Source organism: Oryctolagus cuniculus, chromosome 13 (assembly GCF_964237555.1).
Source record: "Oryctolagus cuniculus chromosome 13, mOryCun1.1, whole genome shotgun sequence".
NCBI classification, from domain to species: Eukaryota; Metazoa; Chordata; class Mammalia; order Lagomorpha; family Leporidae; genus Oryctolagus; species Oryctolagus cuniculus.
The window spans coordinates 13,997,004-14,023,272 of NC_091444.1; the positions used below are offsets into that span (position 1 = coordinate 13,997,004).

At 40.3% G+C, this 26,269-nt stretch overlaps 1 protein-coding gene and 1 pseudogene across 12 annotated transcripts in view; one reads left to right on the forward strand and one right to left on the reverse strand.

Moving 5' to 3' along the window:
- DENND1B (DENN domain containing 1B) overlaps positions 1 to 26,269 on the reverse strand; it is a 342,830-nt gene that overhangs the window by 249,761 nt on the left and 66,800 nt on the right. The window lies entirely within an intron of this gene.
- LOC108178142 (nmrA-like family domain-containing protein 1 pseudogene) lies at positions 1,351 to 2,336 on the forward strand (annotated as a pseudogene).

Consider the following 26,269-nt stretch of genomic DNA (forward strand, 5'->3'; position numbering starts at 1 on the left):
CTGATCTGAAACCAGGAGCCAGGATCTCCCTCCAGGTCTCCCATGTGGGCCATCCACCATCTCTATCCCAGGCACATTAGCAGGGGGCTGGATTGGAAGTGGAGCAGCTGGAACTCGAATGAGTGCCCATATGGGTACCAGTGCTGCAGGCCACTGCGCCACAGTGCCGGCCCCCAAAATGATGGGTGTTTAATATTTGAATCTCAAAAAACAGAAGTATATGATGGAGTCTTCGTGAAATATTAAGCAAAAAGTATAATATAGAAAAATTAATAAAAAGCTAATAGTGACATAAACAAATCATCAAACAGAAATATAGACAAGTCCCTTCCCATAAATAATGCTATTCAAAATACTCTTAAAAAACAACCTCAGCATTATAGTTACCATTTGAGAAAACGTTTGTGTTTTACATCTATTTCTTAAAACTACAACACTGCTGGTGTTACATAGGCCTTACAGTTTCCCCTTACTGTTTGAAGCATGTACCTGACTTTCCCACATCCCTTACTCTACCTTTTTTTTCTGTATTGTGTATTTTTTTGTTTTTAACAAACAAAGAACAAGTGAGTACATGAAGATATCATCCACTGGTTTAATCAGACAGTAGAAAACAACTCATATACTTTCACTAAATAAGTTTTATACTTCAGCACTCAAAAATTTGTTATAATCATATGCATCCAAATTTCCAATGGGATTTAATTTAATTAGGCCTAAACTGTTAGATTTTGACTACATCTTGAAACAGCTTTGTAGAAACTTTTCAGAATTACTGCAAAAGAATAAACAAAAGAGATCTGGTTGGGGGCAGGGGACATGGTTCTTTGCAAAAAGGCTGAATTTTCTGTTCTTTGTTGATTACTTTCCAGATATTCAATCTGACTTAGCCATAGGTGTTGCCTTTATGAGTGAAAGGAGGAGAGCTGCTGATGGAAGCATCCGCACCAGGAGTGGCTGAGATACACTGTGCCTCTCTTCTTCCAGGGCCTCCCAATGATACACGGAAACTCCGTGTCTTCATTTATAAAAAAGCTATCATGCCAACTATCTGGAAACCACATAAATATGAAAGAAAGAAACATGAAATGTAGTTGATCTCTTATATTTTTTTTTTTTTGGACAGGCAGCGTGGACAGTGAGAGAGAGACAGAGAGAAAGGTCTTCCTTTGCCGTTGGTTCACCCTCCAATGGCCACTGCGGCCAGCGTGCTGCGGCCGGCGCACCATGCTGATCTGAAGCCAGGAGCCAGGTGCTTCCCTTGGTCTCCAATGAGAGTGCAGGGCCAAAGCACTTGGGACATCCTCCACTGCCTACCGGGGCCACAGCAGAGAGCTGTTCTGTCGTCAGATGCCACGGGGGGGTGGGGAGGGGGCGGGCTCAGTGGCCCGCATGCTCCTGGAAGATGGGACGTTCAGGGTTCGAGTGGTGACCCGGGACCCTGAGCAGAAGGCCGCGAAGGAGTGAGGTGCGGAAGTAATGCAGGGGGACCAGAATGACGAGACGAGCGGTGCGGGCCCTGGCCGGGGATCATGCCGCCTTCATCGTCACCAACTACTGGGAGAACTGCAGCCAGGAGCAGGAGGTCAAGCAGGGAAAGCTGCTGGCCGATCTGGCCAAGCGCCTGGGCCTGCACTACGTGGTGTACAGCGGCCTGGAGAACATCAGAAAGCTGACGGCAGGGAGGCTGGCAGCTGGCCACTTTGACGGCAAAGGGGAGGTCGAGGAGTATTTCCAGGACATAGGCGTTCCCATGACCAGCGTGCGGCTACCCTGCTATTTTGAGAACTTCCTCTCCTACTTTCTGCCCCAGAAAGCCCCGGATGGAAAGAGCTACTTGTTGAGCCTGCCTTTGGGGAACGCGCCCATGGATGGCATGGCTGTGAGCGACCTGGGTCCTGTAGTGCTCAGTCTGCTGAAAAACCTAGAAGAGTACGTGGGCCGGAACATTGGACTCAGTACCTGCAGGCACACGGCAGAGGAGTTCGCGGGCCTGCTCACAAAGCACACCAGCAAGGTGGTGCGGGATGCCAAGACCACTCCTGAGGACTACGAGAAGCTTGGGTTCCCTGGAGCCCAGGACCTGGCCAACATGTTCCGTTTCTATGCCCTGAAACCTGACCGCGACATAGAGCTGACCCTGAGACTGAACCCCAAGGCCCAGACGCTAGACCAGTGGCTGGAGCAGCACAAAGGGGACTCCGCCCAGCTATGACCTACCCAGCTCAACCCCAAGCTCGGGAGGGAGGCACGCAGGCACCATTCGTCCTTTCTTGTGTTACAAAGAAAATATATTTTTAAATAAAGCCATTGTTCTTACAGAAAAAAAAAAAAAAGAATCCGGCACCCCGACCGGGACTAGAACCCAGTGTGCTGGTGTCGCAGGCGGAGCATTAGCCTATTGAGCTGTGGTGCCGGCCTTTTGATCTCTTATTTAATAAGAGATCTTGTTATTGTATAATAACAATATACAAATTTTTATCAAAGCAGTAAATTTGGAAGGTGAATATTTAAATTATTATTTGCTTACTATAACAAGGATTCCTAATCCATGAATAAGGCTTTTGAAAAGACAAATGTAAGATAAATTCAGTAGTGTTTTATTTTCATTCCCAGATACTTCCAATTTCTGGTCCTTTACTGAAAATAAAAATTAAAGCAATATAGAAAGCTAGTGTGGGGGATAGCACTGTAGCTGTTAAGGCACCCACTGCAGTGCCAGCATCCCATATGGGCACCAGTTCATGTCCTGGCTGCTCCACTTCCCATGCAGATCCTTGCTAACATGCCTGGGAAAGCAGCAGGGGACAGCCCAAGTATTTGGGTCCCTGCACTCATGTGAGTACCAACATGAAGATCCTCAAAACTTCAGCCTAGCCCAGCCCTGTCAGTTGGAGCCATCTGGAGAGTGAACCAGTGGATGGAAGAACTCTCTCTCTGCCTTTCCCTCTCTCTCTGTAACTCCTCCAAAGAAATACAGAAATGAAGAAATCAAGAAAGAAAGAAAGTTAGTGTGGTTCTACTGAACTACAAAAACACAAGAAAAAATTTTCTAACTGGCATGAATGAATAATTTTTACTTAATTCTGTGGATTCAAAGATGAAATATTTTTAAAAGTATTCATTTACAAAACAGCATTTCAGAGATTATATACTTTTGTGTGTTTTTTAAATTTTTTTTATTTATTTGAAAGACAGAGTTACAGAAAGAGGTAGAGAGACAGAGAGAGAGGTCTTCCATCCGATGGTTCACTCCCCAGATGGCTGCAATGGTCAGAGCTGTGCGGATCTGAAGCCAGGAGCCAGGAGCTTCTTCCTGGTCTCCCACATGGGTGCAGGGGCCCAAGGACTTGGGCCATCTTCTACTGCTATCCCAGGCTGTAGCAGAGAGCTGGAACGGAAGTGGAGCAGCCGGGTCTCCAAGCAGCGCCATTATGGGATGCCAGCGCTTCAGGCCAGGGCTTTAACCCACTGCGCCACAATGCCGGCCCCTTGTGTTTCGTTAATTATTTATTTATTTGAAAATTGGAGTTAGAGAGAGATCTTCCATCTGCTGGTTCATTGCTTAGATAGCCACAGTGGCCAGGGCTGGACCAAGCCAAAGCCAGGAGCTATGAGCTTCATCCAGGTCAACTACATGAGTATCAAGAGCCCAAACACTTAGGCCATCCTCTGCTGCTTTTCTTAGGTCTCTAGCAGGGAGATGGATGAGAAGTGGAGCCCCTGAGACATGAACTGGTACCCATATATAAGATGCCAAAATCATAGGCAGAAGCTTTATGTGTTGGGCCCCAACACCAGCCTCGAGACAATATACTTTTGGAAAAGTAGAAGGAAAAATAATATCAGTGTTTTGCTTGATTACAGCTTTCAGCAGTTGATTTACATACAAAAAATTATGTGTGAGGAAATCAAGGCCAAAACGAGGAGGAGTATACTCAGTCACACAGCTGGTCACCATCAGAGACTAGCGCTCTCTTGTTGAGATGTCTGCAGTGTCTATTTTAATAACCAATACATATCACATTCTGGGGCCCATTTAACTTAGTCAATTTATTTCTTTCAAAAGTATAGGCAGCACTCAAGGAAAAAGGAAAAGCCCCTGCCCTGCCCCACCCATTCAGAGACAACCCAAGGACCCTCTAATCTTGTGCACAAGACTGCTTCAAGGTCTACCTTAGAAACATGTGAACTCAGCCAGGAAATTCACTGCTTAATAAAGTCAAAAAATGTTGCTAATTAAAGGTATTTCTTGGATATAAGTGAGCAAAATGTGTAATTTTTTTTCAGAAATGTGTGATTTGTATTATTTCACCTATGGAAATACAATGATGAACTTAACAAAACTGAGACAGAAAAAGAAAAGCACCACCCAAACACGCAATAGAATTTAATGCATGAAATAACACTAAAAGGACACAGTGCTATGGGAGCATACCACAGAAGTCTAATCTCATCTGGACAGTGAGTGAAGGCCTCATAAACTTAAATGCTGGTTACATAAGTTAAAGATGACTCAAGCTGTGAAGTTCAAGCTGTGAACATTCAAGAAGAATGTTCTAGACTGAAGGAAAATGAGACACATGAAATCTTGGAGGTTAAAAGAATGTAGATTATATCTCAGAAACAAAGAAAATCTAGCATCTTGAATACAAGACAGGTGGGAGAAAATATAAAGGGACAAAATATATTGGCAAGTGAAAGAACTGAAACATGCAGGGGATAAATGAAGTGAGAAAGAACAAGATAGAACAGACAGGGAGCCGGCATTGTGGCCTAACGGGTAAAGCCACTGGCGGCAACGCCAGCATCATCCCACATGGGCACCAGTTTGGGTCCTGGCTGCTGCACTTCCAGTCCAGCTTTGTGCTGATACGCCTGGGAGGGCCAGAGAGGTTGGCCCAAATGCTTGGGCCCCTGTGCCCACCTAGGAGATCTGGATGAAGCTCCAGGCTCCTGGCTTTGGCATTACCCAGCCCCAGCCATTATGGCTATTTGGAGAGATAATGGAGAGATGGAAGATCTCTCTCTGTCTCTCTCTCCCCTCCCCCTTCTCTCTGTAACTCTGTCTCAAATAAAAAATGAAGCTTAAAAAAATAGACAAAATGGTAGGAAGACACAGCTGGGATTTGTGTGGTGAAAGTCAAGTGGAGAAACCTCCTCACACAAACGCTAGAAAACACTGAAATGTGCTGACTGAAGAATGAAACTCTACTTAAAGACAGAAAGCCACATCATTCAAACAAGTGAGAAAGAGGAGGTAGACTTACAATTATGGAGTTCGAGGACAGATAGGTAGCTCGTATAAAGGAAATCTGTTTAAGAAAGTCTGCACAAGGCAGAACCTAGGAAAGGTAGACAGAAAAACTAAGCTACATGGATGTGTTTTATTTTTTAGATTGGTTCAGATTTGAATATGCTTAAATGCTGATGGGATTTAATGAACTAGCAGAGTCATCCAAAGGGGTGGGGTAGGAAAGATACTACAGAAGGCAGAAAAAGAGAAGCTTATAGATCAAGACAGTGATGGGGCCGGGATTGTGGTGCAGCAGGTAAAGCCAATGCCCGCAACATTGGCATCCCACAAGGGTGCCAGTTCATGTCCTGGCTGCTCTACTTCTGAACCAGCTCCCTGCTCATGGCCTGGGAAAAGCAGCAAAAGATGGCATAAGTGCTTGAGCCACTGTCACCCATGTGGGAAATCTGAATGAAGCTCCTGGCTTTGGCCTGACCCGGTACTGGCCACTGTGTCCACATGAGGAGTGAACAGGCAGATGAAAGAACTATCTCTGTCTCTCCCCCTCTCTCTCTCCATAGCTCTGATTTTATAAATAAATAGATTTCTTTAAAAAAAAAAAAGTGAGATGAGTTCTGGACCAGAGCTGGAGTATGCATTCTTCTGTTACTGGGAAAAGAGAAGGATACAGAGACCCAAATCCAAGTCAATTTGTAGCAATGATAAGAGGTTTATGTAAAAGCCACAAATATTTTCTGCATAATAGGAAGCTTACTAGAGCAAAGTTCCCTGTTAATGGAGGGGTTGCTGGGTTTAAGGAAGAAGTAAAATAAATGACAAGAGGATCCAAGATGGATAAACAGTGAGAAGATGCACTCATTTCAGCCACCAAAAGTTACCAAAAAAAAAAAAAAAGAGGAAGTTCCACTTTCCCAGGGGACTGATTGAGAGACATTTTCAGTGGAGAACAGAGAGAATAGATCACAAAATTCTTGGAGCAGTGAAGAGAGCAGATGGATATACAACAGCCAGCTGCACACTGGCAGCAAATCCTATGGCCAGAGCCCTGCTACGTGGTGCCAGCTCCCAGGGCAAGGTGAGAGGGGGCTGCCACGGCCTGTGCCACTAGCAGTTTTGATTGAGGGAGAAACTTCCACAGCCCCCGCTGAATCTGAGTCTGGCCTGGGAAGCTGGTGGGGGTCCACTTTCCTCCATGAAGAGAAGCTACCTAGCTTCCCTCCCCTCCCCCAACGAAAGCAACAGACTGTTCGATGAGATGGAACTGCAACCCATCTCTGTCCTGACTTGGAGAAACAGCAAGCAGCTTGCTCCAGGGAAGGAGCAGCTTACATCCTGGGACAGTGGGAGTTCTGAAAATAGGCCATGGAGCTGAGCAGACGTAGGCTGTGGTTCTAACGTACCAGCCCGGCTGGACTCCAGGAACTCAGATCTCACTGAGTACCAGGGACAGATCTTGAAGAAGGCTTGGGATCACACTACAGACTGCATCAGAGCTCTATATGATCCATATGCCTGAGTAGGTCAGGTGGTGTGAGCTCACTCTGGGTTGGTTAAACTTGGCACAAAGAAGGCTAGGGCCGGGGACACACCAGCTAGCATCAACGTCCCCTCCCCCTACTGACCACAGAGGAACTCGACTATGTCCAACTAGGGAGTCATTCTGGACTCTTGCCCCACCCACAAATGGCAGCCAGAGTTCCCTGATCCCAAGGAGCACACACATCTGGAACTCTTGTATAAGCCTCAGGCATTTCCTCAAGCCAAAGAGACACATTTCCAAAACCAAAGTTTCAGTAGAGACAGTAACAAGTAATTGCCCAGATACATAAAACTCAACACAGAAATACACTAAACTGGACCTGCACTGGGACACAGTAGGTTAATCCTCCACCTGCAGTGCTCGCATTCCATATGGGTGCTGGTTCTAGTCCCAGCTACACCTCTTCTGATCTAGCTCTCTGTCATGGCCCATGAAAGCAGTGCAAGATGGCCCAAGAGCTCAGGCCCCTGTACCCACGTGGGAAACCCGGAAGACAGGGAAGAAGCTCCTGGTTCCTGGCTTCGGATCAGCTCAGCTCTGGCCATTGCAGTCATCTGAAGAGTGAACTAATGGATAGAAGACCTTTCTCTCTCACTTTCTGTAACATGCCTCTCAAATAAACAAAATCTTTAAAAAAAAAACGAAATACACTACACATGAACATGTAAGGCAATATGACTCTCCAAAAGGACACAAACACATCAATATCAATATTGGACTGTATAGTCAAGGAGATTCACAAAATACCTGAAAAGGAATTCAAAGGAGATGGTTTTTTTTTTTAGGACTACTCAAAAACAGAAAAGCAGTTATATTAAAAAAGGAAATCTATATATGAAGTGTATAGAAATTCTGCAGAGTTAAGTATGAAGAAAAATCAAACAAGTATTTTTTTACAAACTACTCATTTGATAAAGGATTAATATCCAGGATACATAAGAAGTCAAGAACTCCTCAACAACAAAATAAAACAATTCAATTAAGAAATGGGCAAGGTATATGACCAGACATTTTGCAAACAATGAAATACAAATTGCCAACAGACATGAAAAGATGCTCAGGATCACTAGCCATCAAGGAAATGCTATTAAACCCCCAATGAGGTTTCACCTCACCCCAGTTAGAACAACTGTCATTCAGAAATCAAACAACAAATGATGGCAAGGATGTAGAGAAAAAGGTACCCTAATACCCTAATACGCTGCTGGTAGGAATTATGGAAGACAGTATGGAGACTGCCCAAAAAACTAAAAATAAATCTTCCATATGACCCAGCTATTGCACTCCTGGGAATTTACTCAAATGAAATGAAATCATCATATGAGTTACCTGTACTCCAGGTTCATAGCAGCTTGATTCACAATAGCTAAAAAATTGAATCAACCCAGTTGTCCATGAACTAATGAACAAACAAGAAAGTGCAGTATATATGCACTATGGAACATTACACAGCCACAAAAAAGAACGAAATCCTGACTTTTGTGACAAATGGATGCAAGTTGAGATTATGCTTAATAAAATAAACCAGACCAAAAAGGACAAATTTCACATTTTCTCTGAATTGTGGTAGTTAATATGTACAGAGGACATTAAAAAATTTACTGTGTATGAGACAAAGTGTCAATATGTTTAGTTTTTCCTGCTACTTTTTTCATCTTAATGCACAAACAGAACAGGTTCAATATAGTTTATAAATACAATTCTAAGAAAACAATAACATTCTCTCACCCCTGCCTTCCTTCTTTTTCAGTTTTTGAGATAATATTTTAATTAATATTACAAAGGGAAATTGCCATCTTCTGATTATTTTTTTTAAATCCTATATCTACATTCCTGCTGAACAGTGGTCTTTTCAGTTTTTACTTGTTGAACTCTGTATTAGGTGGAACATTAAGCCTTTGATTATAAAATAATTTTAAAATATATTATCTTGAAAACTAAGGAAGCAAGAAAGAAAGAGGGAAGGAGGAAGACAGGTATCATTACATTCTCAGAATTGTATCTATGAGCTACAGTAAATCTTTTCTTTATATCAAGTTAAACATGTAAATCAAAAACTGCTGAGTACTCAGTTTAGTAGTGTGTCCAACCTGGCATTTAATGGCAATAATGTGGGATTTTCCCATCATTATCCAAAACCTAGACAAAAGAAATAATTGGTAGATTCATTCAGAGATGCAGTTTCTGTCAGTTACATGTTATGAAAACAGAAAATAAACAGAATAACAATTATAGGTATAAATTACTTGTCTAAAGCTAATAAAAAAGTGTTTTTCTGATAAAAAAATTCATTAATATTATATAACGAATTATGCAAATGCATTTTAAAACAGGATATTTTCAGTTGAACACCTACTACATAAATCTTGACTGTGGGATCAAGAAATTAGGTAAAATAAATAAATGGAAGCTCTTTTAGAATGATGAAATTATGTATGGTCTTCTACCCATGAATGATGATGCTTTCTTTCTCTGATCAGAGGTACTAGAGAGAGCAAATCAATATCCTTCTCCTACCCTTCCGCTCTCTTTACGATGACACTGAAAGAACAGTCTCATTTGTTTCTCCAAGTGTACTCTATAAATATCACTTTCAACATGTGCTAATGTAAAACAGATTGAAATACATGGATCTAAATAACTAATGTTAAAATTATAATTATTACATCTATTAAGATAGTTTGCAAACCCATTAACTATTGTAATTTTATATCTAGCTTGACTGCAAAAATTAAAAAAGTCTTATGGAAGCATCTCACTCAATTTAGGAATTTAGTGAAGCCAAACCAGAGATTAAAAAAAAGAAAAAAAAAAAAAACCTTTCTATCTTACTATTGACATGCACAGCAGCAAAACGCAGATTTACAGCAATGGGGAAGTATACACACAGATGCTATTAATCCCTCCATGTCTATACGGCATACACAAATACACTGGTAATCCATGATGTGTTTTTGTACCTCAACCTCAGATATCTGAGAAAATACTTTTCATTGTGCTTTTTCTTAGAATGCTTTATTTGACAGTGTTCAAGCAGTTAGTACCAGTTTGAACAACCAGATAAATGCACAAAGATCTATGAATGTAAAAATATTGATGGTCTCTGTTTCCATATACTTATTTATTTATGTTTTCTGAATGAGAAAAGTCCTTGAAGATTCTTTCCTACCACACAGACTTAGGAAATTTAAACTGTATCTTACATTTTCAGCTAGTAAACTGCATTCAAGACTTGAATCCAGGCATCCTTGCTTCTAACACGACACCTGTCTAAAATACACTGCTACATACAAAGCACACTACAATTTTGTTACTTTGTTGATCTTTGATTTTATTGTTCATTTATTAGGTAGTAGTTTAAAGTACAAGTCTAAAAGTTAATTATCTACAGGATGACATGTTCAGCAAGACAAATACTGAAATATTTTTGTAAAATAATGACATAAGTCATACCGATTTCCTCTAAACACCACCAGGGAATTGGAATGCAAGGAAACCTAAATGGTATTAATCACTAGTAGTACTCAAATCAATTCACTTTACATTTGAAATTCTTTATTGAATCATATTTGATTTTACATAAACAAAATGCTTAGGGAAATGAAAACATGTTAAATGTTTTACCTTATAATATTGTGAAAACAGAGCTCACACTCCTATTTGTTGTGTTTCAAAATGTCTATGAAGGTACTTCAAAAAGTTCATGGAAAAAGTGAATTATAAGATAAGCTTATTTTGGTGAAAAAGTATTTGAAGATCCATTTTTTTCATAATACAAACTCAGAAAATCAAAGTACACCTACTATAGAATAACTGGTTCTTTAATGAGTCAAACCATAGAAACAATTTAATTGATGAGTCAAGCCTTTTGAAAATGCTTCTTTCCAGAATGATATAAAATTAGCATCACAACTTGAGGAAGCTCTTTTTGCTTACATTTTAGCAAATTCTAACTAAGGTAATGAAAATGGAATTTCAAAGAATCTTATCATATAATCCATAGCATGTTAGATATATCATTTTTTGCTACATCCATCCCTTTTAAACAAGACCTATTATAATAAAATGAAAACCCTCATCAATCACCTGATAGAGTAATCCAAACTTAACCAAACAGGGCTAATGGGTGAGAATTGAATTGAAAACACCTTGACAAAGAAAGCAATTTCTTTTCTTCGCACTCTTCTAAAGCTGTGGGTGATCATGGTAATCGAACCATCAACAGTGAGGGGCCATCTGTCCCAAGGGCCCTTCATGAGAGTTTCAAAAAAACACCAAAAAGGGGGGTGGGAGGAATAAATGCAGTACCACAGATGTTCAATCTTGATTAATCTATGACAAAGAATTTACAGCTGAGAATCAATGTTTTGACATTTTTCAGATATCAATCAGTGATAGCCAGCACACACACACACACAGGCACAAATTTTTATAAGAACAAAGGGGAAAAAGTAAAAAAGTTAACAGGTTGATGTAAAAAGATGATTTGTCTTACAAAACCTGCTATACCTTTTAGTCAACTGATAGGATCATCATATTCTAATGAAATATCTTTTATTAGGAGTCTTAAAAAGAAAGAAGGCAAGAGGCCATGCTTTAAGTTAGCTTCACACAGCTGTTTCCTATAATTCTTCCGAGAGTATGTAATTAAAGACATACTTTATTAACAATATTTAATATATTTAACTCTTTGAATTGAAATATTTTCAAAAAATATAGCCTTCACGTGAAAACCCAGAAATGTAAAAATAACTGCACCTTTCATAATTTCATTTTATTTACATTTAAAATAATTTTCATATTATACCAAATGACAATTGTGAATGAAAGTGCAAACTGTGTCAAAACTTTTCTTATTTAATATGTAGATAGTCTGAAATACAGTAGACTCCCAGTACTCCTGGATGTTTCCATGAGAATACGCTAACACTCATAAATAGAATTATACTACTTATAAAAATGAATCATTATAAAAATGAAAATATTTGTAATTTATATTAAGATTACTAAAACACTTAAAAACTAATTTTAAAATGAAAAATACAACTACAAAATATTAAAAAGCCAAATTAAACCATGTATTGTGTTTTTAAAAATCTCAAGTTATAATCATACTAAATGTAGAATAAACTTAAGATTCAAACAGATAAATTTACTAAGAAATTCCCTGTGAATGCAATAATTGTTTATCTTATTTATCTTGTATCTAGAATGCTTAATGATGAAACCTGTGATGCCACACAGATGCAATCCTGGGCACATGACAGAGGCAAGAATACATGCCACCTGGAAGGAAAAAACATGGATTTGCTATTCAAGATTATCATGGAAAACCTGAGTATCTGTGACCATTACCCACCAGAAAAAAAAGATCAGAATTATGACATTTATTCTGCTTTAGTCACTCCTCAAAGGGAAGAAGAGACTTAAAATGTTTAAAGAATAAAATAATAATTCAAAATATGAGCAGGCAATGAGAGAGTTTTTAAGGCAAACTAGAACTTTAAAAATATAATCTAGAAAATGTAATGCTCAATTAATAAAATGGTAGATCTAATACAACTGAAGAAATAGTGAACTGAGATAGACACAATACATATTAAACAGAATAATGCAAAAAAAAGAGAAATAAAATGAATAATGGAGGATAAAAAAAAATCAGAGACCAGGATGGTAAAATACATCCATATATAGTTCTAAAAGATAAGACCAATGAAACTGGTGTGTTCGGGAGAGGGGAGGATACAATTATAAGAAATAAAGACTGTTTTTTTTTTCCAAACTGGAAAAAACATTAAATCTGCAGATTCAGAAATCACAACAAAGCCAAAGTCTCAAAATACAAAAAGATATGGATATTTTTGAAAGCATTCTAGAGAGGAAAAGGATAACAAGAAAAATACACAAAATTACTGACAGCGGACTTCTCAGGGGCAGTGATGGAAGCAGGAGGACAGTGGAATGATGAATTTCAAACCTGTAAGAATGTATGGGGGCCAATGCCGTGGTGTAGTGGTTAAAGCTACCATCTGCAGTGCCAGCATCCCATATGGGCACCGGTTTGAGTCCCATCTGCTCCACTTCAGATCTAGCTCTCTGCTGTGACCTGGGAAAGCAGTAGAGGATTGCCCAAGTCCTTGGGTCCCTGTGCCTGCATGGGAGACCCAGAAGCTCCTGGCTCCTGGCTTTGGATCAGCACAGCTCTGGCCATTCTGGCCATCTAGGGAATGAAGCAGCAGATAGAAGACCTCTCTTTCTCTCTCTCTCTCTCTCTCTCTGTAACTCTGCCTTTCAAATAAATAAATCTTTAAAAAAAAAAAAAAAAAGAATGTATGTTTGCCATTCAAAAACTTTATAAACAAAAATGTGGCCAAAGTTAGAATATGTCCAGAGAGACAAAACTGAAAGATTTACCAAGAACAGACCCTTACTAAAGGAGTGTCCAAAGCTTGTAACATCAGGAAAAAAGGGATAATCATCCTAAAGTATAAAAAAAAAAAAAATTACACATTTTATGCATGCAAACATATACATATATATATATACACATACACACAAACACACACACATATATATCTGTATGGGTATGCACATATATATATATAATGTTTACTGAAACAGTGTCCTGAAAATAAACTAAACATTTGTGGGGAGCAGGGCCCATCTCCTGTAACATGGCAGGGTCCGTTGCCTGGGAGACAAATAAGTACTAAGACTGTGGACAAATAAATACTGAGGACAAATACTGAGATTACCGAGACTAGACTAAACTACTGGAACTGCTAAGACTAACTCTATGCATCTGATCTCCCACCATATGGCGCTGAGAGGGAGTAAGCAACTTCCACACAACTGCCTCACCAATTCAACTAACAAGCTGCAGGAGCTGATCCTGCCCCTGATTGGAGGAGAGCAGCATGCTCAGCGCGTGGGGAGAGAATGCCAGCAGAGTTGGGATTGGTGGAAGAGGACTATAAAGGAGGAGAGAGACAACATGCAGAAGGAACATCTGAGGAACCCCTGAGAGAGCTGGCCGACAGTGTGCCACTCCTCCATGGAAGAGGGGAAGCAGCAGGGGTGCCACCACTCCGAGGAGGCGGGGGGGGGGGGGGAGCGGGAGCAAACCCAGGAAGGGCCGGAGAAAGAGAACAGCGCAGGGTCCAGTGTCGTTCCTCCACGAGTGGAGCGAGCGACAAACATTCATTAACATTTTATTTCATCATTATTCTATGAAAAATACAGTCTTCAAAAAGATTAGAGTCCTGAAAATGTTATATTTATTCATCTGAAAAAAATCTCTAAAACATAGCACTAAGTGAAAACAAGGAGATAAGATGAGGGCAGAGAAATAAGGGGGAAGATATAAAGCATAAACTGCCTTACAAGTCATGAAAAAAAATTGACTTGCACTTTAGGAAAAGAAAGTTTGAGTAGAGAGGTAACATAGTCTGAAATATGTCAGCAGGATCACCCTGACTTGTGTGTTGAGTATAAATCAAAAGGCTACAAAATAATGAACTATGGGCCAACATTGTAGCATAGCAGGTAAAGCTACCACCTGCAGTGCCAGCATCACACACAGGCACCAGTTCATATTCTAGCTGCTCCACTTCTGACCCAACTCCTTTCTGATGGCCTGGGGAAAGCCACAGAGGACAGCCCAAGTGCTTGGGCCCCTGCCACCCATCTAGGAAACCTGGAAGAAAATCCTGATTCCTGGCTTCAACCTTGCTTAGCTCTGGCCTTTACAGCCATCTGGGGAGTGAGCCACTGGATGGAAGACATCTCTCTCTTTCTCTTTCTCTCTCTCTCTTTCTAACTCAGATTTTCAAACAAACAAATAAATAAATATTTGAAAAAATAATAAATCTAGTTATAGCCACTTTAATAATTTGGATAAAATTAAAATGAAATTTCCAAGAAAATAATTTGAATTCAAGCCAAAATTAACATTTGGGATTGCATCAAATTGAGAAGTTTCTGTACTGCAAAAGAAACACTCGGGAAAGTGAAGAGGCAACCGACAGAACGGGGAAAAATATTTGCAAACTATACAACAGATAAAGGGTTAATAACCAGAATCTACAAAGAGATCAAGAAACTCCACAACATCAAAACAAACAACCCACTTAAGAGATGGGCCAAGGACCTCAATAGACATGTTTCAAAAGAGGAAATCCAAAATTAAAATGAAATTTCCAAGAAAATAATTTGAATTCAAAGCCAAAATTAACATTTGGGATTGCATCAAATTGAGAAGTTTCTGTACTGCAAAAGAAACACTCGGGAAAGTGAAGAGGCAACCGACAGAACGGGGAAAAATATCTGCAAACTATGCAACAGATAAAGGGTCAATAACCAGAATCTACAAAGAGATCAAGAAATTCCACAACATCAAAACAAACAACCCACTTAAGAGATGGGCCAAGGACCTCAATAGACATTTTCCAAAAGAGGAAATCCAAATGGCCAACAGGCACATGAAAAAATGTTCAAGATCACTAGCAATCAGGGAAATGCAAATCAAAACCACAATGAGGTTTCACCTCACCCCAGTTAGAATGGCTCCAATTCAGAAATCTACCAACAATAGATGCTGGAAAGGATGTGGGGAAAAAGGGACACTAACCCATTGTTGGTGGGAATGCAAACTGGTTAAGCCACTATGGAAGTCAGTCTGGAGATTCCTTAGAAACCTGAATATAACCCTACCATTCAACCCATCTCCTTGGAATTTACCCAAAGGAAGTTAAATTGGAAAACAACAAAGCTGTCTGCACATTAATGTTTATTACAGCTCAATTCACAATAACTAAGACCTGGAATCAACCCAAATGCCCATCAACAGTAGACTGGATAAAGAAATTATGGGGCCAGGCCGCGGCTCAATAGGCTAATCATCTGCCTTGCGGCGCCAGCACACCGGGTTCTAGTCCCGGTTGGGGCGCCAGATTCTGTCCCGGTTGTCCCTCTTCCAGGCCAGCTCTCTGCTGTGGCCAGGGAGTGCAGTGGAGGATGGCCCAAGTGCTTAGGCCCTGCACCCCATGGGAGACCAGGAGAAGCACCTGGCTCCTGGCCTTGGATCAGCGCGGTGCACCGGCAGCGGCGGCCATTGGAGGGTGAACCAACAGCAAAGGAAGACCTTTCTCTCTGTCCCTCTCTCTCACTGTCCACTCTGCCTGTCAAAACAACAACAAAAACAAACAAACAACAACAACAACAACAACAAAAAAAAAACTTGATCTCTCATCCAGTTTGAAGCCCCTCTCTCTGGCCATCATGGGTCTGGTCCACGTGCTTTGAGAAGCAGCGCTGGGAACTGGGGGAAGCAGCCTGCCTCTCATTCTTTCCATCTTGAGTTCCTGGGTGAACCAACGACATGTACTCTATAGAATACTATGCAGCAGTCAAAAACAGTGAAATCCGGTCATTTGCAACAAAATCGAAGAATCTGGAAAACATCATGCTGAGTGAATTAAGCCCATTTGTCCCATAGGGACAAATATCATATGTTCTCCCTGATCGGTGACAACTAACCCAGCACAAAAAGGAAACCTGTTGAAGTGAAAGGGACACTATGAGAAACAGTGACTTGATCAGCCCTTGTCCTGACTGTTGATGTACAATTTAATACATTATCCCTTTTAGTATTTTTTGTTCTATTTAATACTATTGGTTGAACTCTGTAACACACAATTATTCTTAGGTGTTGAAATTTAACTGAAAATTGATCCCTGTTAAATACAAGAGTGGGAATAAGAGAGGGAGGAGAGGTACAATTTGGGACATGCTCAAGCTGACTTGCCCCAAATGATGGCGTTAGAAATGTGCCAGGGTATTCCAATACAATCCCATCAAGGTGGCATGTACCAATGCCATCTCACTAGTCCCAGTGATCAATTTCAGTTCACAATTGATCACACTGATAGGTCTAAGTGTCAAAGGGATCACACAAATAAGACTAGTGTCTGCTAATACTAACTTATAGAATAAAAAAGGGAGAGAATGATCCAACATGGGAAGTGGGATACACGGCAGACTCATAGAATGGCAGATGTCCTAAACAGTGCTCTAGCCTCAGAATCTGCCCTTAAGGCAGTCAGATCTGGCTGAAGAGCCCATGAGACTATTTTAGGCATGGAAAGCCAAGACACTGTGGCAAAAAAAAAAAAAAAAAAAAAAAAAAAAAAAAAAGGACCTAAAAGGACCTAGATGAAAGATCTCTGCGAGGGAGATCCCAGTAGAAAGAACGGGCCATCAAAAAAGGAGGTACCTTTCTCTGAAGGGAGGAGAGAACTTCCACTTTGACTATGACCTTGTCTAAATAAGATCGAAGTTGGCAAACTCAAAAGGCTTCCATAGCGTTGGCAACTCATGACTAGAGCCTAGGGAGATTACTGACGCCATAAACAAGAATGCCAAATTGTTAAGTCAACAACAGGAGTCACTGTGTACTTACTCCTCATGTGGGATCTGTCCTTAGTGTGTTGTCCAATGTGAATTAATGCTATAACTAATACTGAAACAGTATTTTACACTTTATGTTCTGTGTGTGTGCAAACTGATGAAATCTTTACTTAATAAATACTGAATTGATCTTCTGTATATAAAGATAATTGAAAATGAATCTTGATGTGAATGGAATGGGAGAGGGAGAGGGAGATGGGAGGGGTGTGGGTGGGAGGGGAAAAAGTCATTGTAATCCATAAACTGTACTTTGGAAATTTATATTTACTAAGTAAAATTTTAAAAAAATAATTTTAATTTTAAACACTAATAGGACAGGGATTGAGACATGCATGGACAGTCTGTGATATACCAGCAGGAAAGGAAGCAGATTATAGATACAATAGTGACTAATCCACCCTTCTGAGACAGAATTCAACCCAAGGTCATGCGGTCTAAGAGTCAAAGGGAAATTCTATCAAATTATAATGGATGTTTCATGAACTTGATCTGACCCAGGAATCTCGGTGCTCTGGTTAGGAAAGGACAGTGTTTAGTAAAACTAAATGGTCAGGGCCAGTGCTATGGCATAGTGGGTAGGGCACTGGCTGCAAGGTCAGCATCCCATGTGAACACTGGTACCTCTTGTGGACACCAGAATCCCCTGTGGATACCTGTTTGTGTCCCAGCTGCTCCACTTCTGATCTAGCTCCCTGCTGGTGGCCTAAGAAGGACAATGGAGGATGGCCCAATTGCTTGGGCCCCCACCACCCAAGGAGGGATACATGGGTAAGTATCCTGGCTCCTGACTTTTCCCTGCCTACGCCCTGGCCATTGTACACACTTGAGGAGTAGGCTAGTAGATGGAGGACCTCTCTCCCTCTCTGAGACTCTTTCAAATAAATAAAACTTTAAAAAAAAAAAAAAAAAACTTAAGGCTCTCTACTTCTGCAGAACTCCTGTAACACAGATGATGAGAAACCACCTCCTCACCCACTTTGCAGAACTGTAATCCACACTGTCAAGGTTCAAGTGACATTCAAATTACAAAGAGCTGGGGTTAGCACCGTGGCTCACTTGGTTAATCCTCTGCCTGTGGTGCCGGCATCCCATATGGGCATTGGGTTCTAGTCCCAGTTGCTCCTCTTCCAGTCCAGCTCTCTGCTGTGGCCTGGGAGGGTAGTGGAGGATGGCCCAAGTGTTTGGGCTCCTGCACCCGCATGGGAGACCAGAAGGAAGCACCTGGCTCCTGGCTTCGGATCGGCACAGTGCCAGCCATAGCAGCCACTGGGGGAGTGAACCAACGGAAGGAAGACCTTTCTCTCTGTCTCTCTCACTGTCTATAGCTCTACCTGTCAAAAAATTTAAAAAAAACTACAAAGAGCTATGAATGGCAGTCCAGTTGCCAAGAGATGCAACAATTAAACAGGGTACACTTCAAACAGTTTGAAGTAAGGGAAAGCGTCACTGTCAGCATCAACCTGTCCTAAACATTCTAGATGGAACACTAAAACAGGACTAGAGAAAGACTAGCGGTGTGGAAATGGCTGCAATAAAACATCACAAGCAGAAAATAGAGACAGCTGAGATATATAAGCAATTCCTCAGCACCTATGAGATACTCCTGAGGGACGACAGAAATATTAAAAGAATGAATGCTTAAGTGCCTGTGCCCCTACACCCACGTGGGAGACCCGGAAGAAGCCACTGGCTCCTGACTTCGGATCGGCCCAGCTTCAGACACTGCAGCCATTTGGGGAATGAACAAAAGAATGAAGACCTTGCTCTCCATCTGTCCCTCTCTCTATAATTGTAGCTCTCAAGTAAATAAATAAAATCTTTAAAAAAAAATGAGACAGAGAACCAGAAGGTCTCAGGTAGACATTATCAAGCTGGCAACCAAGTCTAAATATCAATATGATGTCATCGTCACCCTAAAATTAGAAAAGCATGACTTATAAGTAACACTTTTAAAGTATATGTAAAAAAATTAGAAAAATCTTAATAACACAATAAGCCTAAGCAGTTGCCACAGTTGCTTTTCCCAGGTCTTTCTTGAACTACTATGAATGAGTAAATGAAAGAAGTAGTGCTATGAACAGATAATTCATCCTGTTTCTAATTAAATACATTGTATTTCTAATTTCTTCCATGAGGGTACCCAGAAGTTTCCTTGAACTAATAATAGGTGTATGTTATTAACCTGTAAGGTCAATATTATGCTTTGTAGATATAGCACTGATACTGGCAACCAGAATCATTTCCTTGAAAGGAAGGAAATCTATTAGTCTGAACATGTATTACCAAGTTACGGTGATGACATTTAAAAATACTTGTCTGTGTATTATTTCAAATAGGAAACAGTGGCCTGGTTTTGGAGCCACATGGGCTGGATTCTACTTCTAATTACATTTCAAGAGCGGACCCAGTAATTTTCACTAGGACAACCTGTCCTGTGAGATTCCAGGTTAAAGTAACTGATAATACAAACCATAGCCATAAGGGGTTTCTTCCCACTGCAAGTCAGACTCCATTATGTTCCACTAAAACAATTACCTTCATTTATCTTCTGCGCACACACAGGGACTGCTCCAAATCTCCTAGCTTACCTGCTCAGGTGTCAATAAACTGAATGGGTCAAGCTTCTTCCCAATGTCCAAATAAATGGCTGATAAGAGAATCAACCATTTACTCTCTTATTGAAAAGTCTGTGGGATGATGGGAGATGGAATGGGACATCTTCACTGTAATTTAAAACCAACTGTTACTGAAACTCTGTTACCCACCCTTCACAAATTATTTCCTCTATATAAGTATAGTGTTGTCAACTCTTTCTGCTCTTAGAAATATATCAGGGGGCCAGCACTGTGGTGTAGCAGGTAAAGCTGCCACCTGCAGTGCCAGCATTCCATATGGGCACTGGTTCATGTCCCGGCTGTTCCTCTTCCAATACAGCTCTCTGCTACAGCCTGGGAAACAGGAGAGGATGGCCCACATCCTTGTGCCCCTTCACCCATTGGGGAGACCCAGAAGAAGCTCCTGGATCCTGGCTTTGGATCGGCACAGCTCTGGCCATTGCAGCCAACTGGGCAGTGAACCAGGGGATAAAAGACCTCTCTCACTCTCTCTCTCTCTGTCTCTCTCTCTGCCTCTCCTTCTCTCTGTTTGTAACTCTGACTTTCAAGTAAGTAAATAAATCTTTAAAAAAAAAAGAAATATATCAGGAACATCATTTTAAAATGTGACCTCCTTAGTGAAATAAGCCAGTCCCCAAAAGACAAATACCATATGTTCTCCCTGATCTGTGGTAACTAATAGACTACCAAAAAGGTAATCTACAGAAGTGAAACTGACATTTTCAGATTCAACAATTGTTTACAGCCCTTGTCTTGACTGTTGAGGAACAGTATTTTTTTCTTCTTACTATTTGTTGAACTCTTTATTTAGTGTAGGGTTCATCTTATCAGCATAAAGTTAACTGAAAATATATCTTTGTAAAAATTAAGAACGGGAACAGGAGAGGGAGGAGGAAGAAGGTGGCAGTGCAGAAGGGAGGATAGGGTGGGAAGTATCATTATGTTCCTGTATCTGTATATAGGAAATATGTGAAATTTGTATATCTTAAATAAATTTTTTTTATTTGACAGGTAGAGTTATAGACAGTGAGAGAGAGAGAGACAGAGAGAAAGGTCTTCCTTCCATTGGTTCACTCCCCAAATGGCCGCTACGGCCGGCGCTGCACTGATCCAAAGCCAGGAGCCAGGTGCTTCTCCTGGTCTCCCATGCGGGTGCAGGAGCCCAAGCACTTGGGCCATCTTCCACTACCCTCCCAGGCCACAGCAGAGAGCTGGACTGGAAGAGGAGCAACTGGGACTAGAACCCAATGCCCATATGGGATGCCGGCACCACAGGCAGAGGATTAACCAAGTGAGCCACAGCGCCAGCCCTTAAATAAAATTTTTTGAAAAGGATTGAAAGCAGAAAAAAAGTGACCTCTTGATCCCACCTCTTACCATAATAGATTTCAATTCTCTAAAAAAAAAAAAAAAAAAAAACAAACAAAAAAAAAAAAACAAACAAAAAAAAACCCTCCTCCTCAAGTGATTCTGATATGCAGCTTGGACTAGGAATCACTGTTGTGATCTTTCTTTAAAGAAATTTTTTTCTCAAGCTTCTTCAAAGGCTACAGTATCTGAAGCTGAACCCAAAACTTGAACATCATCTATATAATACCAATATAACACTCAAAAAGTTTCTGATTTTCAAGCATTTTGGGGCTTGGGGGATTTTAGATTAGTGTTCAGCTGAAGAAAAGCATGCAAATATTCCAGAATCTGAAAAATTCTGAAATCTGGTCCCAAGCATTACAGATAGGGGATACTCAGCCTATAATCTGTTATAGATGTTCATAATCATAGCTAAAACAAAACTCTGCACCTCTCAAGTCCAATATAACCCCTTATCCAGTACCTAAAATTGAACTGTTTTCATCTCATTCTACTAAATGGAAACCAGACACCAAAGCAAAAATTCTCCAAATCAGACTTAACATATTTTTTTCAATCTCTATATCTAACCAACTGCTACTCACGTTAGTTCTTCCTTTGAAATATAGCATGAATCCAGTCATCTGTTACCATTTTCACCATTTGCCTAATGAGTCTTTCTGCCACTCAGCTCTTCTCCACCTATTGCTATTAAATTAATCTTCTTTAAAAAGTTTTTTATTATATTTCCTTTCATAGAAGAATGTACTATGGCTCCCCATTGCTTACATCAACAAAACCCAATTCCTCAAACCACATACATATTTAATGTAACAAATAAAAAATATTCATAATTTAATATAATAACTCTACATATTCATTTAAGACCAGTCAGTATAGAAAACCTCTGTACTTTTTTAGACTTATTTATTTGTTTGAAAGGCAGAGTTACAGAGAGGCAGAGACAGAGAGAGAGGTCTTTCATCCACTGGTTCACTCCCCAAATGGCTGCAATGGCCGGAGCTGCATCAGTTCTGAAGCTAGGAGCTAGGAGCTTCTTCCAGGTCTCCCACACAGGTACAGTGGCCTAAGGACTTGAACCATCTTCTGCTTTTCCATAACAGATAGCTGGATATGAAGTATAGTAGCCAGGACTTGAACCAGGGCACTTACAGGATGCCAGCACTGCAGGCAGTGGCTTTACCTGCTACACCACAGCACCAGCCTCAAACTTCTGTACTTCTTACCTGAATCCACCTCACCCATCTCAGTGTATTACCCACAAAACTCCAATGCAAATTTTCTATTCAGTCCCGACATCCCATCTTTCATGTAAAGTATATTTCCACTTTCAGGGTTTTACTCATACTCTATCACATGCTGTATCTCTTTCCCAAAATTCTTTGTTCTCTTTTCTACACTTCTCCAAATTCTATGTATCATTATGGGTCTGTGCTGTCAGGCCTTCCTCAAACATGGCAAAGACACAGACTGTACCATTTCCAGGCAATACCTATGATTTGAACCTGGTATTTTAAAAAATATATTCTTGTTTTACACTGTTATTTAAATATTTATTTGTGTCTCCTCACTTAAATAAAGCTCCTGTAGGCAAAAATTGTGTTTTATGTTCTGGAAGTGTACTTTATAAAAAGTAGCTGCTTCAGTATTTTATTCCATTTGTTTTTCATTCTCTTTGTTCAATGAACACAATATAGTGCATATGAAATTCTTCTCTATCATATAAATTTCAGGATAGATTTCATGAATTTAAGTTATTAATTCTAATTTGCTGATTTTGAGACGTGTCCAGCCTACTCTGATAGCAATACAATCAGTTCTGATTTAAAGGTAATATAAAGGAAGCAAGTATTTATGGACAAGAAAGAGAGTCAAGAGTTCTGCCTTTATATGTGTTCATATATATTTTCCCTAAAGATAAGAAGTAAATCAGCAGAGTAAATGCATTACTAACTAAGAAAGTATTACACTTCAAGAAAGAAATGGGCAATTAAATAGTAATTATACAGAACAAACAGTAATTATATACAATTTATCCCTAGACATTTACTAATGATGTGGTTTTAGTTGGTCTTCATAAAGCAAAGAATGGTATTTCTCAAATATTTTGGTCTCTGGGCTGATTAAAACTTTTTTAAAATTTTATTTAAGTTTTATAACTTTCAAATATTTCATATATACAGATTTAGGAACACCATGACACTTCTCACTCTACTCTCCCTTCCACTCATGCTCCAATCCATCTTAATTTATACTTTTAAATTATCACTGAGGTCATCAAATAATTTTTGCTTGCATCATTCAAATTATGTTTACTATATTAAAAATTAACACTTAGAAATTTGTAAAACACAGAAATTCCCAAGTACACATTTCATTAGTCATCAAAGTGATAACTTCAGGCTCTGAAGCCTCAAAAATAGTTCACCATATACTTGTGAAAAGTCGAATAACATATCAGTATAATTATGAAAATCGTTTTAACCTCACAACCACTGAGATTTCAAAGACCCTCACAGACCCCTGCACTACACTTTGAGAACAACAGGCACAGCCCATAGGATTTACAGAAAAGTAAAACAATGTTCAAATGTAGCATGAAATTAAATAAAAACATTTTGAGGACTTTCTTTAAAAGCTGAGAGAAAATAAGATACAATTATTTATTTGTTACACAAACATAATCTCTTTTCATAGATTAAGAGAGAATGGGGAGATTTCAAGGTTGAATGTCTTTAGAGTGCACAGATAGGCCGATAGAGCAAGCAAGCGAGCAGGAAGGAGTGCAGTGAGCCTAGAGGAGACAATAGACAACGAAGGACAAGCAGGAAAGACCCCATGCCTCTCCAGGAGACACCACATGCCGTTCATCTCCATCCTTGTGGAACATGCACTCTGTGTGGACAGAGATTTTTGAGTTTTCAAGAAGTCAAAATTTTTATGAAAACAAATCACTTGATTTTTACATTAGGAAAAGAAATTGAGCATCTAATAATAAACATTGTGTGACTAAAATAAGGTTTGTCAGCAACCCTTTATTTTTAGTCATGGGGACTTATATTAGAAAAGGAAAAAGTTCTTTAAAGCTAATCATATGTTTAAAACAAAAACATATACTTGAAATTTTTTAATCTGTTCTGACTTTTAGACTCAAGATAACTATTGTAACCTAAGTTCATTTAAGTGTTCCACACTCAATGAGATAATCCCTCCTAACTTTTCTGACTCTAAGGCAAGATTTTAAAATAAGCATGGATATTATTGACAAACTATTTTCCTTAGACCCAGAATCAAATTAAAAAATATGTCAAACACTGATTGTTCGGCCAGCGCCGCGGCTCACTAGGCTAATCCTCCGCCTTGCGGCGCCGGCACATCAGGTTCTAGTCCCGGTTGGGGCGCCAGATTCTGTCCCGGTTGTCCCTCTTCCAGGCCAGCTCTCTGCTGTGGCCCGGGAGTGCAGTGGAGGATGGCCCAAGTGCTTGGGCCCTGCACCCCATGGGAGACCAAGAGAAGCACCTGGCTCCTGCCATCGGATCAGCATGGTGCGCTGGCCACAGCGGCCATTGGAGGGTGAACCAATGGCAAAGGAAGACCTTTGTCTCTGTCTCTCTCTCTCACTGTCCACTCTGCCTGCCAAAAAAAAAAAAAAACACTGATTGCTCTATCATAATTAGCACAATATACACATTACAGAAATTCAACATTAATGAGATGTCTGATTTTGGGAGGTATATTTTCAAAAGAAAATACAGTCTCAAAATAGAGTTTTCCACTTTGAAAAACAGCTTAGTGAAACTCAAAAATGTTGATATGACCACATAACAACTCAATGATTCAATATAATGGACAATGAAACTTCAAAGAATGTTATCCAATAGGGAGTTTTGAGGAAAAGTAGATACTACTTTATTTTGGTCACTTCTTAAACGTGTTTACATCACAACTTTGGAGAAATAATGACAAAAGCAGACAGCCAAAAAGATTAAAACAGGTTTGTAAAGGAAGAGAGTAGGGAAAAGAAGAAATTATTTCATGTGGTGTGGGGAGCAGCCCGGACTGGACTGAGTTACTGGAATTAAGACTTATTCTATGCATCTGCTCTCCCCCAATATGGCGTTGGGAGAGAAGTAAACAGCTTCCGCACAGCTGCCTCCAGTTCAACCAATAAACTGTAGGACTTGCTCCTGATTGGTGGAGAGCAGCGTACTCGGCGTGTGGGCAGCCGAGTTGGGATTGGCGGAGGAGGACTATAAAGGAGGAGAGAGACGGCATGCACCAGGAACATCTATGGGGAACATCTAAGGGGAACATCTAGCTGAAGGAACACCTGTGCAGCCCCCAAGAAAGCCGGCCGGCGGTGTGCCGCTCCCCTGCGGAAGTGGGGAATGTGGCCAGGGGGAACCGCCCTTCCACGGAGGTGGAAGGGATAGTAGCCAACCCGGGAAGAACCAGCAGCAAACCCGGGGAGGGCCGAGCAGACGAAAGAACAGCGCAGGGTCCTGTGTCGTTCCTCCACGAAGAGGGGGAGCGACAATGTGGAACAACAGAAGAGTCATACATTTGTACAAATAACTATTAAGAAATTACATTTGAAAGTTAAGATAAATTGAATGACTCTGTGTGTGTGTGTGTGTGTGTGTGTGTATACATATATTAACACCAGGCTATCATCCAAGAAAGTGAGTAATTAATTTCCATTTAGATTGTTGAGGGATTATCACTTGAAGTTTATAGCCTCAGGCAGTATACAATTATACACTCAGTGAATTCTTCAGAAATACCTGGCATAGGAGTGAAGAGACAGGGTTCTGCAACAAGCATGTCATACGCTGCTTCAGAACTCTAAGAAATGGTGCTACACAGTTAATCTTGGTCATCATATAAATGTGTGATCTTTCTCAAGTCACTTCATTGTGTGGCTCAGCTTTCTTCTCTGTAGTAATAATAGCAATGCTCACCTTGAAGGTGTTGGTAAGACAACTGGGATATACATTCATCCATCCATCCATCCATCCA